Genomic DNA, 15,813 nt, shown 5'->3' on the forward strand with positions numbered 1-15,813 from the left:
TTGGCAAGACAAGAGACCAATCCCTTTTTGACCGGACTGACCTCACCATGGAAACCAAATAAGACTGCCTTGCGCTGAGGACTCAGTGTTCTGCCTCCCTTTCCCCAGGTTATCATTAGATTGATGAAGTTATCTGTGTGCTGAGGCAGCTCTGCCAAGGTCCTCGCTCTCACTGAGCAGAATCAGGCATCGTTGGGGCCTTGGAGAGTTTAGGGGCCAGGAGACTGAAGCTCCTCAAATTTTGCAATCCTCTCTCCTCTCCCTTCCCTCCTGTCCTTGTGGAAACCTAATCAGAAGCTGATGAATCCTCATCCTTGGAATGTGACTGGGGGAAGAGGAGGGAGGGAGATCTTTCAGAAGGAATTAGGAAATGAAATTCAGTGGAGTCCTCCCACATTGCCCATGGATCCCCTCAGACTAGAATGAACAAGCCTGCTTTTCCAAGTCCTTCCCCTTCTTTCCTGTCCATTACCCCACCCTATTCTTCCTTCACTTTACTGGAAACACCCGGCCAGGGTGACTCAAGCCTGAGCTCCCTCCAAATCATCAGCCTATAGAACCAATGGGGAGGAATTTCTATATAAACCCTTCACATATACATGCAGATTTGAAATAGTATCACATTAGTTCATTGTGGTGAATAGAACCCTGGACTTAGAGTGAGGAAGATGTATTTGAATCCTGCTTAAAATACTTACTGGCTGTGTGACCCCGGGCAAGTCACTTAACCTCTATTTGCCTCAGTTTCTCCATCTGTAAAGTGGGGATAATAATAGCACCTATCTCTCAGGATTGTAGTGAGGATCAAATGAGATTTGTAAAGCATTTTGCAAACCTTAAAGTGTTATAGAAGTACTAGCTATTATTATTATGTTTGGGGGCAAGCTAGGTGGCACAGTGGATAGAACACTTAGGCCTGGAGTCAGAAAGACTCATTTTCCTTAGCTCAAATCCAGCCTCAGACACTTCCTAGCTGTGTGAACCTGGGCAAGTCACTTGACCCTGTTTGCCTCAGTTTCCTCATTTATATAATGAGCTAGAGAAAGAAATGGGCAAAGCCCTCCAGTATCTTTGCCAAGAAAACCCCAAATGGGGTCACAGAGAATTGGACATGACTGAAACAATTCAACACAACAAAAATTATTGTTTTTCACACACACACACACACACACACACACACACACATGTGCTCCTGTGAGCTTTGACACACATTCCCACCTGTGTGCCAGTGCCCTCCCACAAACTTTCACATATAAGGGGACACACAAACTCTTCTTCAATTCCTACACAACATTTAAGTATACAATAATAAGCATACCATCATTCATTTTTTTCTTCCCTTATGTACAATTTCCCTTTTCTCCTGCTTCCTATCCTTCTCACCATTTTACTACAGCCTCTTTAATTAAGTACAATTGAAATGCTTCTGGAAATTTAGAAAAAGTATGTATTAAATATGTTAAGAAGGCACTATTCTAGTACTGAGGATACAAAGCATTCCCTGCCCTCAAGAAGCTTATTTTCTAAGCCTGTGGAACAGTGGGTAACATACACAGAAAACAATAATCAAAATATATATGAAATAATAGGAAGTAATTTAGGGTCAGGGAAGGAGAACACTAACAGCTAGGACTAGGGAAGGCTTCATAGAAGAGAAGGCACATATGCTGATTCTTGAGCTTAAAGGGAGGTAGGGATACCAAGAGGAAAGGGAAAGAGGGAGAGCATTCTAGTTGTTCTGGGCTAAACCCTCACCACGACTCAGGTCTGTCTCCCTGGTAGTTTTTGCTAAATATTGGAACAAAATGAGAAGTTCCCAGGTCACTGTGATTTAACAAGCAAGATTTCCTTAGCTATAGCAGGAAAATGGTATTTGACAAAGATGGTCACTGAGAACACCCCAAGTTAATTCAGCTGAGTGAAGTTTCCCTAATTTTGAATTGCTCATCGTGGTCTACCATCCAAGCATCAGAGCCAGCCTGAAACTCCTGGTGGCTGTTTTGTTCTCAGGTAACCAGGAAATGATGTCAGGAGCCTGAGCCTTTAGTCCCCTGAGCCAATTAAGTCTCAGGGATGGTTTCAATGCCTTTAAAGGGAAAAAAAAAAACCTAACTAAAATGCATATGGGAGTAGAGATAGAATATTGTTCCCACCAAACCAAGGGTAAGACATGTTCTCTGTTTGTGGGTCTGATTCGAAGGATTGTAGAGGTGATCAGGCTCTCCTGACTATTCCCTAACATTTAGTAATCAATGCTCTCTAAATGAATATAGTTAAACATAACCACCTCGCTCCCACCAAGAGGTAAAAGCAAGACCCAACCCACAACTGACACATATTCCAGTAGAATTTATTAGAGGATATGAGTTTTTGGAGAAGTGAATTGTAGCTGGATGAATCTCAGTTAGATAGCAAATTCAGTGAGTGTGAAAGCTGCTAATGCCCCCTCTGGTACTTCCGAATGAAGGTCAAACTACTCCAAACCTGTAAGAGTTTCTGTTTTCTCATTCTTAAGAGGATCCAAGTATCAAGTTGCCAGTGAGGGTTGCAGGATGAGTCTTTAGCTCCTGCTTATAAAGTACATAGGCTCCTCTTTTGTTCTTAGCCCTTATCAGTGAAGCATGAATCTCTTCAAGCATTCCAGAAGATTTAAGAGCACTAATTGGTCACTCAGTCAGTCAACTAGCATTTATTAAACTCGTACTATGAGCCAGGCACTGTGCTAAGCACTAAATATAGAAAAAAAGGCAAAAGACAGTCTTCCCTTCAAGGAGCTCACAGTCTAATGGAGAGGATGACATGCTAACAGCTATGTACAGACATGTTATAAACAAGATGAATTAAGGGTAGAAGGAAAGCCCAAAGATTAAGGAGGATTGGGTCAGGCAGCAAATGCTTGAGTTCATGAATAGATTTTTCTGAATGGAATAAAGGACAAGGCACTGGACTTGGAATCAGGATAGACTGGGGTTCAAATCCTCTCTCAGACATTTACTAGTTCCTATGTTCCTGGGCCAGTGACAACTTCAATAAGTTTCATTTTTCTTTTCATTTTTCATTTTCTTATCTTAAAAAGTGGGGATTGGAATCAATGGCCTCAAGTGTTTTTTTTCCAGGTCTAAATCTATGACTCATCTTCCTGAGTTCAAATCCAGCCTCATACACTTCACTAGCTGTGTGACCCAGGGAGAGTCACTTTACCCTGTTTGCCTCAGTTTCTCATCTGTAAAATGAGCTGGAGAAGGAAATGGCAAACCACTCCAGTATCTCTGCCAAGAAAACCCCAAATGGGGTCATGAAGAGTTGGATGGGCCGGAAATGACTGAACAATAGCAACAAGTCTATGATCCTTATGAGAATGCTAGTCAGCCAGGACCTACAAGCCTACTTTGAAGATAGCCTTTTCCAAACTCATAACTGACCTTTGACTTTAAGTGGCCTCAGATGTAGTTGCCAGTTGCTTCAGAGAAACCTGTGATGGAGTGATTCCCCTAATTGACCTAAGCATGATATACTTTGGGAGATGGCAGTTATCTCAAGAGGGTAAGTCAGATCAGCCTAGATACTAACAAAAACCCTAAGGATGTTCTTGACAAAAGTTACTGTTATCTTAGGGTGGTAGGGATGCAGGTAAAACCTTTTGCAAAAGTTGGAAAAAAATTTAAGCTGTTGCACTTTTGACAAGCAAATTTATGAGGCTCCAAGTAGTTATGTTTCAGGAAAAAAAAACTTATCAACTCTTAACAAATAAGCAAAAGGGGTCATAATAAGCCATATTTAATATGAAAGTTTCTTTTGCTTGAGAAAGGAGTCTCCCCAAATGGGAGCTGCCCTTTTCATTTCAGTATACCATAAGTAATACAACAAGACAAATAGTGGAAATTCGTAAATCAGTAGCCCCTCAAACCATGAGGTGGGTCATAGTAGTCATCATGGTTTTTCATCATGGTTAATGAAAAGAAAGGTGACTCAGGACAGGAATACCCTTTGCAAAGACTTGGAGGGGGAGGTAGAACAGTAAGAAAGCCAGTTTGGAATGTAAATTGCAAGAAAGGGCATAATGTGAAATAAATCTGAAAAGAGATTGGAGCCAGATTGAAAAAGCCTTTATCCTAGAGCAAGAGCTTTCACAATTTTGGGGTTTAGGCAGTCTTGTGAAGCCTATGGACCCCTTCTCAAAAAAATAATTTTAAATGCACAAAATATGTTATTACAAAGGAAATCAATGATATTAACATACAGCTATCAAATGGTAACACTTCCATGGTTCAGTTGTTTTTGGTCTTATCTGATTCTTTGTGACCCCACTTTGGGTTTTCTTGGCAAAAATACTGGAGTGGTTTGCCATTTCCTTCTCAGCTTATGTCACAGATCAGGAAACTGAGGCATTTGCCAGAATCAAGTGACTTGCCCAGGGTCACTCAACTATTATGTGTCTGAGGCCAGATTTGCATTTGAAAGATGAGTCTTCCTCACTCCAGACCCACCATTCTATCCACTGGGCCACCTACCTGCCCCTAGTAACTTATCAAAATAATAAATAAAAAGTTCATGGACTCCAGGTTAAGAATTCTTGTCCTAGAACAATAAATAGGGAGCAACTGATGCATTTTGAGCAGGGGAGTGACATTGTTAGAACTCTGCATTAAGAATATCAATTGGCATTCTGAAGTGGGGGCGGGGGGAACAGATTGGAAAGAGGAGATACTTGAGGAGGGAAGACAAAATGTGAGGCTGTGGCAATACCGCAGGTGTGAAGTACCTGAACTCAAGTGGTGGCTATGAGAGTTGAAAGAAGTAGATGAATGGGAGAAATGTTGTGGACATAGAAATAACAAGACCCAGCAAATGACTAGAGTGTGGGAGAGTGGGAAAAATCTAGAATGACCACGAGATTGCAGGCTTGGATGACTTGGGCAGGTAGTGGTTCCCCTAAAAGAGATCACTTTTATATGGGGTAGGAAAGGTCATAAAGAGGTCAGGAAAGGCTTCAGTGGAGGAATTTAAGTTGGTCTTTAAAGAAAAGAGATTCAATTTAATAAATGATACAAAAACTCTATTGTGTGTTGAGCAATGATCTAGGTTCTGAGGAAAATAAAAATATAGTATTGCCACAAACTGCTACCTCAAGATAAAATCTTATAAATTTTCCATCATAACACTTAGAATAATGTTCCCAAGTCTCTATCCACTGATTGCTTGATCTTACATCATGGTGAACACCAAGAATGATTAAATCAGAAAGATCTCGATTCTAAGACAATATACCAATAGAAGACACTCCCCCAGATTACCACTCTCTTCCCAGTCCCTCTGGGACAGAAGGTTGTCAGTATAGTGAAGCAAGACATGATTGGCCAATGTTGTTTATTATGCAGATAAGGTGAGATCTACTTATGGTCTAGAACGGCATGATTGCATTAAGTCCCAAGCTAAGCATGGGAACAAAACTCAGGTTTGAGTAGTTGAATACTGACCAGTACTTCTATTATCAAAAGTCTATGGAACAAATGGAGAGGTGAACTCTCTAGTATCTTCTAGCCTGAAGGATACAACATGCCCAACCTGGGCAGAAATCCCCAAGTATCAGCATCCCCCACCCCCTTCGCTTTCTTTTGCATTTCTCTCAGTGTTCAAGAACCAACGATGAAAGGATGTGAACGCAAATGTATATAGCATTGGAAGTGTCCATAAATGGCTGGGATGATTTATACTAAAACTACAACTACAGAAGCTTGCATAAAACCCCGGTTCTCATGGAGCTATAGTCTAGTACAGTGGGCCCCAAACTGAAAGATGCAGCCTGACCCCAAGAGAGTTGTAATCAGGGTAGGAAGATGGGCACCCTCCCTGCAAAAGTTAATCATAGGACTTTTCTCCGATACAACCACACCTTTCCTTATCACTCAATGCGTCCCTGTTCTATTCCTCCCTCCTCTGCAAGCTCTCAACTTCTGCCCTTAGGATCTGGGCCTTAGCTCTCTAGGGCAGTTATAACCTAACCAGAAGCCAGGTACCTCACTAACAGCTGCACAAACGCCATTAGGAAAATTTCCCTATTCTCTGTATCACCCCATGGCTTCAGCGAGATCTCTCAAAGAATGGGCTCTGTTCTCCCAGGCAGTGGCTGGTAAGAGCCTCCTCCAAACCCTGATTTGGACTTTGCATAGAACAAAGTAGGTCTTGAAGGATGAGCAGGCATCAACAAGTTGTGATATATGGAACTGGACTCATTATATATCTTTCTACCCAATGGACCCTTCTTCTGAACTTCTCTACCACCATTCTCCCTGTCACCTGGGCTTGCAATGTCAGTACCATCTTCAAGTCCTCCCATCATGCCAGTAAGCACTATATAGAAACTGCATTAAGTCTGAGCCCACTCTTTTTAGGGATCAAGGTGGTTCATGGGACAGTGTGCTCCCAGGAATCAGGGGTAAATATTTGTACTCTTCTCACTCTATCTTATCAGTAAATATCCCTTTGTAAAATTAACTTTAATTGATTAAAAAGAACTGGAGCACAGTGAAGAGGATGTACAGGAATAGGGGTTCAACCTAATAGCAACAGAGAAATAGACTGTGTTCTCTAAGGGGTGCTTCTATTTTTTTTATTTTGGGGGGTTTTTTTTTGGCTAGGCAATGTGGTTAAGTGACTTGCCCAGGGTCACACAGTTAGTAAGGGTCAAGTGTCTGAGGCTAGATTTGAACTCAGGTCCTCCTGACTCCAGGGCCAGTGCTCTACCCATTGCACCACCTAGCTGTCCCCATCTAAGGCATGCTTCTAGAATTCTGTGGAGGAGATATCACCAGTCTGTCTCACTCTGGAAAAGTGAGTTCCAAGTCATCACCACACGAGTTTATTTCATCATTTTGATATTTTTTTTGCATGTTGCAAAGGCAAATTGTCATCGTGGATAAAGAGCTGGTTTCATAGCCAGGTAGACCTGGGTTCAAGTCTGGCTTCTGACACCTACTGGCTTTGTGTGACCCTGGACAAGATGTTTAACCTCTCAGTATTCTAGGGAACTCTCTAGAGGATGAGAAGATGCTTACTTGAAATGGTAGATGGAGTTTCCTTACCTGGGTGTTAACCCTACCAAGGAAATCATAGGTCTAGTCTCTGCATCTATTTGGGGGGGGGGAGTTGTATAGTGTAAATAATTATTAACATAGTAGTGAGATAGGGATAGCAAAGTTGAAGCAGCAAGGTATCTTGAGGGAGAGTCAGGGACCACATCAGCTACCACCTGAAGATGGCCCAGAACCCTGAAGCCAAGAGCCTTGGGAATAGCAAGGCCCTTCCCTCCACTCATGATATCCCACTTAGCTTCTAGCTCTGGTCCTGTAGCTACCAATTAGGGGAATAACTATAGGAGGGTCCCACTTTCATTGCCAGCCCCAGGACCAAAAAGCATTGACTGACAGGTAAGACCAAGAATGACAGAAGTAACAGAACCTCCAAGGTCCTGCTTCTATCTCAAGCTTGACAGCCTCAACCTGGAAAGCAACCCTTATGGAGATGGGGGCTCACAACAAGCTAAGAAGTAGACTATGGATACAGGAATAAGCCTAGTAAAGCAGTTTACTTTCTAACCTTCTAACTCCTTACTTTTGCAGAGGAACTAGTGACAGCCCACTTCTAACCATTAAGCAGTACCAAGGAGCTTGGTGGCGAGAATTTTCTTTTCTAGGTCTTCAACAGCTGTGGCAGCAGTACCTCATGGTTCATCAGAAATGCATGGAATCTTGTCAGTAGAAATAACATTAAAGAGTAGGCATTATCAACAGCACTTTAAGATCTGTGAGACTTTTCCATGGGACTTGCAGCTGAAATCTCCTCTATGTGCAGTCTCCTCCATCAGAATGTGAGCTCTTTAAGGGCAGGGACCATCTCTGGTTTTCTATGTGCATTACAAGTGCTTTGCATACAGTAAGTACTTCATAAATATTTTTTTCATTCATCCATAGTAGACAAGTCCCATTCTTTACTGAATCTAGCCCCACAAAAGCTTTTGATGTTAGGAGGTAAAAAAAAAAAGAAGCAATCAAAGATTCTATTATTAGACCTTTCCCCATACTAAAAACTCCATGTGAGGAAGACATTAGGAACCCAGTCCTAACCCTCATCTCTGCTCCTACACAAAAATCTTACCTACTCAGGAAGCAGCCAACTTCTCAGGAAAGACTCCTCCTAGTCATCTTCATTCCACACTGCTCCCTCACTCGTAGCTCCTACATAACAATCCCATAACCCCCCCAGCACCCATTGGAGCCAAGTTCCCAGTGCTTGTGTAAGCAGTAGCATTTTCACTGGATAACCACAAAAATTTGCTTTATAAAAATTTGCAAAGAGGTGGAACATGCCCATCTAATTCCCTCCAGGCGCCACTTAGATTTAAAATCTGCAGCTCCTTTGGGTTTTTCTGCCCCTCTTGGGAGCCTGATATTGCCTGCTTTCCTGCATGATTCTAGGGAAGAGGATGACATGGTCTGTCTGCTGCCCACATCCTTCCAACATTCCAGGGCAATGTCAATGATGACAAGCCTAAAAGGGAAAAATCATCAACTTCTGTCCCTCCCACCCTTAAGGCTGCAGAAGAAACTTCTCTTTAGACAATCTTTCCTAACTAAACACCCCAAGAATTTTTGGAAGTGGGATGTCACTAGTTTGTCTGCAAAAGTGAGGAATTAAAAGGTTAGGAAATAAATCCTGCTTTACTAAGCTTACTCCTATTTCCCTAGTCTACTCTTTAGCTTGTTTTCTGTAGATACCAGCAAGAGAGATTTAAGTCTGACTTCAAGAAGAATTTCCTTGTTGTAAAGATTGGTGGAGAGACACTGAAGTGAATTACTAAGGGTTCTTGAGTCATCTCCCACACTAGAGAGCTTTAAAAGGAGGATGGGCATTCTTCAGCTTAGAATGGCTTAAGGAAAAGGGGCTTTAGATGAAATGAACACTAGATGGGCCTTTCAGGCCTTAAGATTGTGGGCTCTTCTCCAAGTGGTCAAGAGCTGTCTTTATGCCTATTGGCTCCCTTCTTTACTTATATAGCCACTAGCCTAGTTGAAGCCCTCATCACCATTTGCCTGCCCTATTGCAATATCTTCCTAATTGGTCTCTCTGCCTCAAGTAACTCCTTTCTCCAATTCATCCTCTACACAAGTGCCAAAGTGATTTTCCTAAAGTATGTGTCTGATCATGTCACTCCCCTACTCAATAAACTCCAATAGCTACATATTACCTTTGGGAGAAAATATAAAATCCTCTTTTTGCCATTTAGAGTCCTTTTCAACCTGGCCCTAATCTACTTTTCCAGCCTTATTGCAAATTACTCTCTTTCATGTCCCCTCGTTGTTCAGTCATTCAGTTGTGTCTGACTCTATGTGACCCCATACACAAGTCTATGACATTTTCTTGGCAAAGATACTGGAGCGGTTTGCCATTTCCTCTTCCATCTCATTTTACAGATGAGGACACTGAGGCAAATAGGGGTTAAGTGACTTGCCCAGAGTCACACAGTTAGTAAGTGTCTGAGGCTGGATTTGAACTTAGATCTTCCTGACTCTGGACCTGGTGCTCTATCGTCTGCACCACCTTGGCTGTTCCCAACTGCTCCCTACAGTTCAGTAAAACTGGCTTTCTTACTGTTCCTGCTCCACATCTCACCTCTGTGCCTTTGTAGTGGTTATCCCTCATGTCTCGAATGCTCTCCTTGTTCATCTGTGCCTCTAAGAACCCCTAGTTTCCTTCAAGGCTCAGCTCCAGTTCCTTCTTTTATGTGAAACTTCTCATTATTACCCAACCTGCTAGTGCCCTCCTTGCCAAACAGCTAATCACCTACTATCTCTTGTGTCCTTCCACTGATAGAATGTAAGGTTCTTGAGGGCAGGGACTGTCTCATTTCTGTCTTTATATTTGCTTGACAAATAGTAGGTGCTTGATAAATCCTTGCTGATTGATGGACAGGTGAAGAATTTTAAAACAGGAAAGGATATCAAAGATTATATGGTTCAACCACACCCATTTCTCTTCTTGCTCTTTAAACTGACTTCCCTTCCTGACCACCTTATTTTAGCTAATGGCATCAGTACCATTAATAATAAAGACAGTCCACATTTCTCTAGTGGCTTGTGATTACAAAGCACTTTACATACATTATCTCATTTGAGCATCCCAACAATCCCATGCAGTAAATAGCATATCATCATCCTCATTTTAGAGATGAGAAGCATGAAGCTTAAAGGGGTCAGTGACTTAGCCAAAGCCACACAGTTAAAAATGAGAACTCAGGAGTCCTTACTCCATATCCTGTGCTTTTTGTTCTACATACACCATGCTTTCCTCAGGGTTATACTCCTAGTCAACCAATGAAACCTTTGGTTCACCTTCAGCCTCTCCCTTTCCTTCATCTTGATGTCTGATCAGCGGCCAAGTGAGTCCTCTCCACTCCAGAATGTCTCTTACATCCTCTTCCTTTTCCATTTACACTACTATCACTTTCGATTTCCTATCTGGACCACAGTTGTAACTGAAGTGGGATGATTGGAGCTTGCCCTAGGGGCACTGACTTTAGAGGGCATTTATGAAATTTGTAATCTTTAGTAGCATAGAAACATCAGAGCTCATCAGCTAGGTGGTGGAGTGGATAGAGTGCTGGGCCTGGAGTCAGGAGGACCTGAGTTCAAATGTGATCTTGGATACTTACTATCTGTGTGACCCTGGGCAAGTCACTTACCCCTGTTTGTCTCAGTTCCTCAATTGTAAAATGAGCTGGAGAAGAAAATGGCAAACTGCTCCAGTATCTTTGCCAAGAAAACCCCAAATGGAGTCATAGAGAGTCGGACACAACTGAAACGATTCAACAAAAACAACAAAAGTAGGTTAAATTGAATTGGGATAAGCTTCTCTGACTCACTCTGCCCTCCCTAACTTCACACATACCAGCCTCCCCATCAACAACCTAACACCAATGTCTCTGTGTCCCACCCCACCACCCCCAGGGAGATGTCCTGTTCCTCCTCCTCGCCTAAGTGTACAATTTGTGCTGCTTGCCTCATGTGTGGTTTACGTTCCAACTGTAAAAATTCCTAGTTACAGCTCTAATTTTGATTAGCTTAATCTCCTCTAATCCATTTTTAATAATATTGGCTATTAATCTTCCTAGAACACTGATTTGCACATCATTCCTCTTCTCCAAAAACCAAACAAAGCCACCCCCCTTATGTAATAAATAAATTTAAACACCTTAGCGATTGCATTCAGGGTCTTCTACATTTAGGCCCTGCTATCACTTTTCAGTCTTATCTTGTATTGCTTCCCCTCACAGATTTACATTCTCATCCCTACTTGCCTATTTCTGATTATAGCACTGTTGTCCTCTGAGTCACTTACCTTTGAATTTCCTCTTCCCTTCACCCCCTACACACGATTAGTTGCCAAGTCCAATCAATCCTTCCTCCACAATATTTCTTTCATCCCTTCCCTCCTTTCCACTCACAGTCCTATAGACTCTCCCTCATAGGTTCTCTCCAAGACCATTGTAATTGCCTCTTAACTGTTCACCTCATCTCCAGCCTCTCCTTTCTCCCCTCTATCCTTGATGCAACTTTCAAAGTAATTTTCCTAATGCACAGGTCTGGCTGTGTTCCTCCCCTGTTCAAAGCCTTTTAGTGGCTTCTCATTTCCTATAGGGTAAAATGCAAACTCCTTATGCTCACATTGCAGGCCCTCTGCAATCTGGCTCCGACCTATCTTTTTAGCCTTATTTCACACACCCTACATTCCAACCCCAAAGTTCTACCAGCTGTTTCTCACTCTCTTTCCGCACTCTGCCAACTCTGTGCATTCACACGGCTGGCCCCATGCCTGGAATACATTCCCTCCTCGCCTCTGCCTGTTGAAATCCTGTTCTTCCTTCAAGGTAGGTGGCACCTCCTCTAGAAAGCTTTTCCTGAACCTCCAGTTGAAAGTATTTTCTTCCTCCCCAAATTTTCCTGAAGCACTGGAACTCTAGAAGAGTTTTATGCTTTCTTTTCTTCTAATCACATTCTCTCTTGCACCATTTTGTTTTTTACTCAAGTCACATCTTCCCTACTAAATGATGGCTCCTTGTCTCCCCGTCACCTTTCATAGTGACACATAAGAAAATGGTCATGGTGGCAGCTAGATGGAGCAGTGGATAGAGCACTGGTGCTGGAGTCAAGAGGACCTGAGTTCCAATCTTGTCTCAGACCAGATACTTGACACTTACTAGCTGTATGACCCTGGGCAACTCAATGAAGCCCAATTACCTTGCAAAATAAATAAATAAATAAAATGGTCATTGAATTAAAACAAGCCTTCAGCTTTCCACCCTCTCTGACTTTTCATTTATTATTTCTCCCACCTAGACTTCCCTCCCTTCTTTATCTAACCAATCCTTTCCATTTTTTCATTTAACAAATATTTATGAAAACATCTACTGTGTTCAAAACACTGGGTGATGCGAAGTTTAGCATATTTACACAGATAACAAGGCATTACATGTAAATAATATTATTAGAAAGTTGGAGAACAAAGGGTGAGGTGAGGTCCAGTGAGGAAGATCATTATTGACAGGGAGAACCAGGAAAATTTCCGTGCAGGAACTGATATTTGAGCTAGACCTCAAGGAAAAGGTAAGGAATTTATCAACAAGTAGGAATTCCACAACTAAAGAGGGGAGGGACTGTAATACTAGCATAGGGAGAATAGCATTATTGAAGGTTGTTGGAGGAACAAAGAGGAGACTAACTTGGCTAGAGTGTAGAAGGTAATAACGTGAGATAAAGATGGAATGATAGGATGGTATCAAATTGTGGAGGGCTGTAAATGTCAGGAAGAGGAGTTTGAATTCTGTTCCAGAGGTGGTTGTTGAGAAGAGGCGTTACATAACAATGAGAACGTGACTGACAGAAAAAGTTAAATCAACAGGACTTGGTTACTTTGTATGTTATGGGTGAGAGAAAGGAAAAAGTCAAAGAAAGACCAAGATTAAGCACTTGGGAGAATGGATAGATGGTAGCACCACAGATACAAGTAGAGAATTCTGAAGGAAGACCAGGTGTAGGAGAAAAGAAAAGAAACCAAGTTTTTGATGTATTGAGTTCAAATGTTAATGAGACATCCAGATTGAGTTGTCCCCACAATACCTAAGGATATGAATCTACGGCTTGGCAGACAGGTCCAGGGGTGGAGAAAGAACTGTCTACATAGAAGTAGTTGTTGAAGCCTTAGAAATGAATAAGGCTGGCAAGGGAGAAAATGTCAAAAATGACAAGAAGAAGACCAACCACAGATCCTTGGGTGACAGGAAGGATGGTGGTTCTTTCCACAAAAATAGAGATGGTTAAGAAAGGGATGGTTTTTTTGGGAAAGATAATGAGTTTTGTTTTTGAATATGTTGAGTTTGGGATACTTATGGGCTATCCAGTTTGAATATTCAATAGACAGTTGGGGGATGAAAGATTGGAACTCAAGAGAGAGAATAATATCCATGCCTTTCATTTAGACAATCAAGCCATAACTATTTATTAAAATCCTACAATTTGCCAGGTGCTAAGTGTTGGCGCTACAAAGAAAGGCAAAAGATAATCGCTACCCTCAAGGAGCTCACAGTCTAATGGGGTAGAAAATAAGCAAGCAAAATATGTACAGATAAGCTATATACAAGACAAATAGGAAATAATTGACAGAAAGAAGTCAAAAGAATTAAGACAGATGGAGAAAGACTTTCTATAGAAGGTAGAATTTTAGTTGGTACTTGAAGGGAGCCGGGAAAGCCAGTAGATGGAGATGACGAGTGGCAGAATTCCAGGATGTGGGACATCCAGAGAAAATGCTTGGAGCTGAGAGATGGAGTATCTTGTTCATGAAACACCAAGGAGTCCAATGTCATTGGATTAAAGAATACATGGTAAGGAGTAAATTGTAAGAAGATTGAAAAGATAGTAGGGGGCTAGATTATGAAGGACTTTGAACGCCAAGCAAAGGATTTTGTATTTGATGTTGGAAGTCTTTTGAGTAAAGACCTCCAATGAGGAGTAACTCACTACCTCCTGAAGTAGCTCATTCCACTCCATCCAATACATCTGATTTTCACCTCTAGAGTCAAACAGAGCAAATCTAATTCCTCTTCTACATGATGACTTTCCAAATACTTGAAAACAGCTAGCACGTCTCCTCTTAAGTTTTTTTTTTATTAAATTTCTCTTGCTAAATATCTCTGGTTCCTTCAACAAATCCTCAGGACCCTTCACCATTCCGGTCACCTTCCTCCAGGGATCTCACCCACCTCAATGTCCTTCTTAATATGTGCCATCCAGGACTGAACATAATACTTGTCTCCACAGGAAGAATCTACAAAAATGGGCAGAAAGAAAATATCCCGTTCTGTAGGCACATGTCCTTCAGGCATTCTTTTTGAGACATCTACAACATTACGTTGTTACAATTTTCTTGGTAGCATGGAGGCAAGAATTTAGGTCGGATCACCAGCCTCAAGCCCTAGTTATGATTACCTTTTTAAAAAAATTTTATTGCCATCTTTTGTTTGGGCATTGCCTATATTTCCCCCTCTATTTTTTCCCCACACCCCAAAGTGCCTTCTCTTATATTAAAGAAAAAATTTTAAAGAGGCAACATTCAGCAAAACCAATCAACACATTGAACAATACGATGCTGTATGCAATATTCCACACTTGTGGATCCCCCACCTCTTCAAAGGAGTCTTTTCATATCTCTTCTTTAGATTGGTCCAAGTTTGTTCTTCATAATTTCATGACTCTAAGTTTTGGGTTTTTTTTAAATTTTGTTAATTTATTTTGATTTATCAACAATCACTTCCATATGCTTTTGAGTTGAAAATTTTTCTCCCTCTTCCTCCCCACCACACTCCCCAAGATGGCACAAAATCCTATATAGGCTTTACATTTATATTTCTATTAAATATATTTTCACATTAGTGAAGTTGTAAGTAAAAATTAAAACCAATAGGAGGAACCATCAGAAAGATGAAACAAAGCTCAACAGAAGGTAAAAATAAGTAATAGTGATTCGACTTCCATAGTTCTTTTTTTGGATGTGGACAGCATTTTCCATCCCGAGGCCTCTGGAGATGTCTTAGATCCTTGTAATGCTGAGAAGGGTTCAGTTTAACAATATTAGTCATTGCATAATGTGGCTGTTATTGTGTACAAAGTCCTCTTGGTTCTGCTCACTTCACTTAGCATCAGACCACATAAGTCTTTCCAGGTTTTTCTGAAGTCTGCCTGCTCATCATTTCTTATAGCACAATAGTGTTCCATTACATTCATATACCACAACTTGCTCAGCCATTCCCCAATTGATGGGCATCCTCTCAATTTCCAATTCTTTACCACCACAAAAAAAGCTGCTATGAATATTTTTGTACATGTGGGATGACTCTAAGTTTTGACTATATTTTGGTTGTTCTTTCCATTAATATTGCTGTAGTCACTGGGTATATTGTTTTTCTAACTCAGATTATTTCACTTTGCATCAGTTCTTATAAATCTAAACATGCTTTTCTGTATTCATCACATACATTATTTCTTAAATATTCCATTATATTAATGTACCACAATTTGTTTAGCCTTTCTTCATTTGATGTGCATCTATCTACTTTATTTCCAGTTGTTTGCTAGTTATGGTTTACTGACTTGAAGAAGAGAAAGGAATTTTTTCAAAGACATAACTTCAGCAACTTCTCCCTTCCACTGCATCAGTGCATTCATGCTTGTCTCCTGAATCTGGTTTCAACAGCTGGGACCA

The 15,813-nt window shown here is 41.2% G+C and overlaps 1 long non-coding RNA gene across 6 annotated transcripts in view; it reads right to left on the reverse strand.

Moving 5' to 3' along the window:
• The window catches only part of LOC110218183 (uncharacterized), a 65,858-nt gene that overhangs the window by 8,296 nt on the left and 41,749 nt on the right, over positions 1–15,813 (reverse strand). The window contains exons 1-2 of one of the 6 annotated variants that reach the window (XR_013487166.1): positions 14,315–14,381; positions 10,739–10,851 (exon numbers count right to left, since the gene is read on the reverse strand). The exons of 4 other annotated variants lie outside the window; for them this stretch is intronic. This is a non-coding gene — a long non-coding RNA (uncharacterized LOC110218183). Of the gene's footprint in view, positions 1–10,738; positions 10,852–14,314; positions 14,382–15,813 lie in introns of those variants that run through there. One more of the 6 variants, XR_013487167.1, reaches the window with a different exon arrangement.

Source organism: Phascolarctos cinereus, unplaced genomic scaffold (genome assembly GCF_003287225.1).
Source record: "Phascolarctos cinereus isolate Bilbo 61053 unplaced genomic scaffold, phaCin_HiC Scaffold_5;HRSCAF=322, whole genome shotgun sequence".
Classification (NCBI taxonomy): Eukaryota; Metazoa; Chordata; class Mammalia; order Diprotodontia; family Phascolarctidae; genus Phascolarctos; species Phascolarctos cinereus.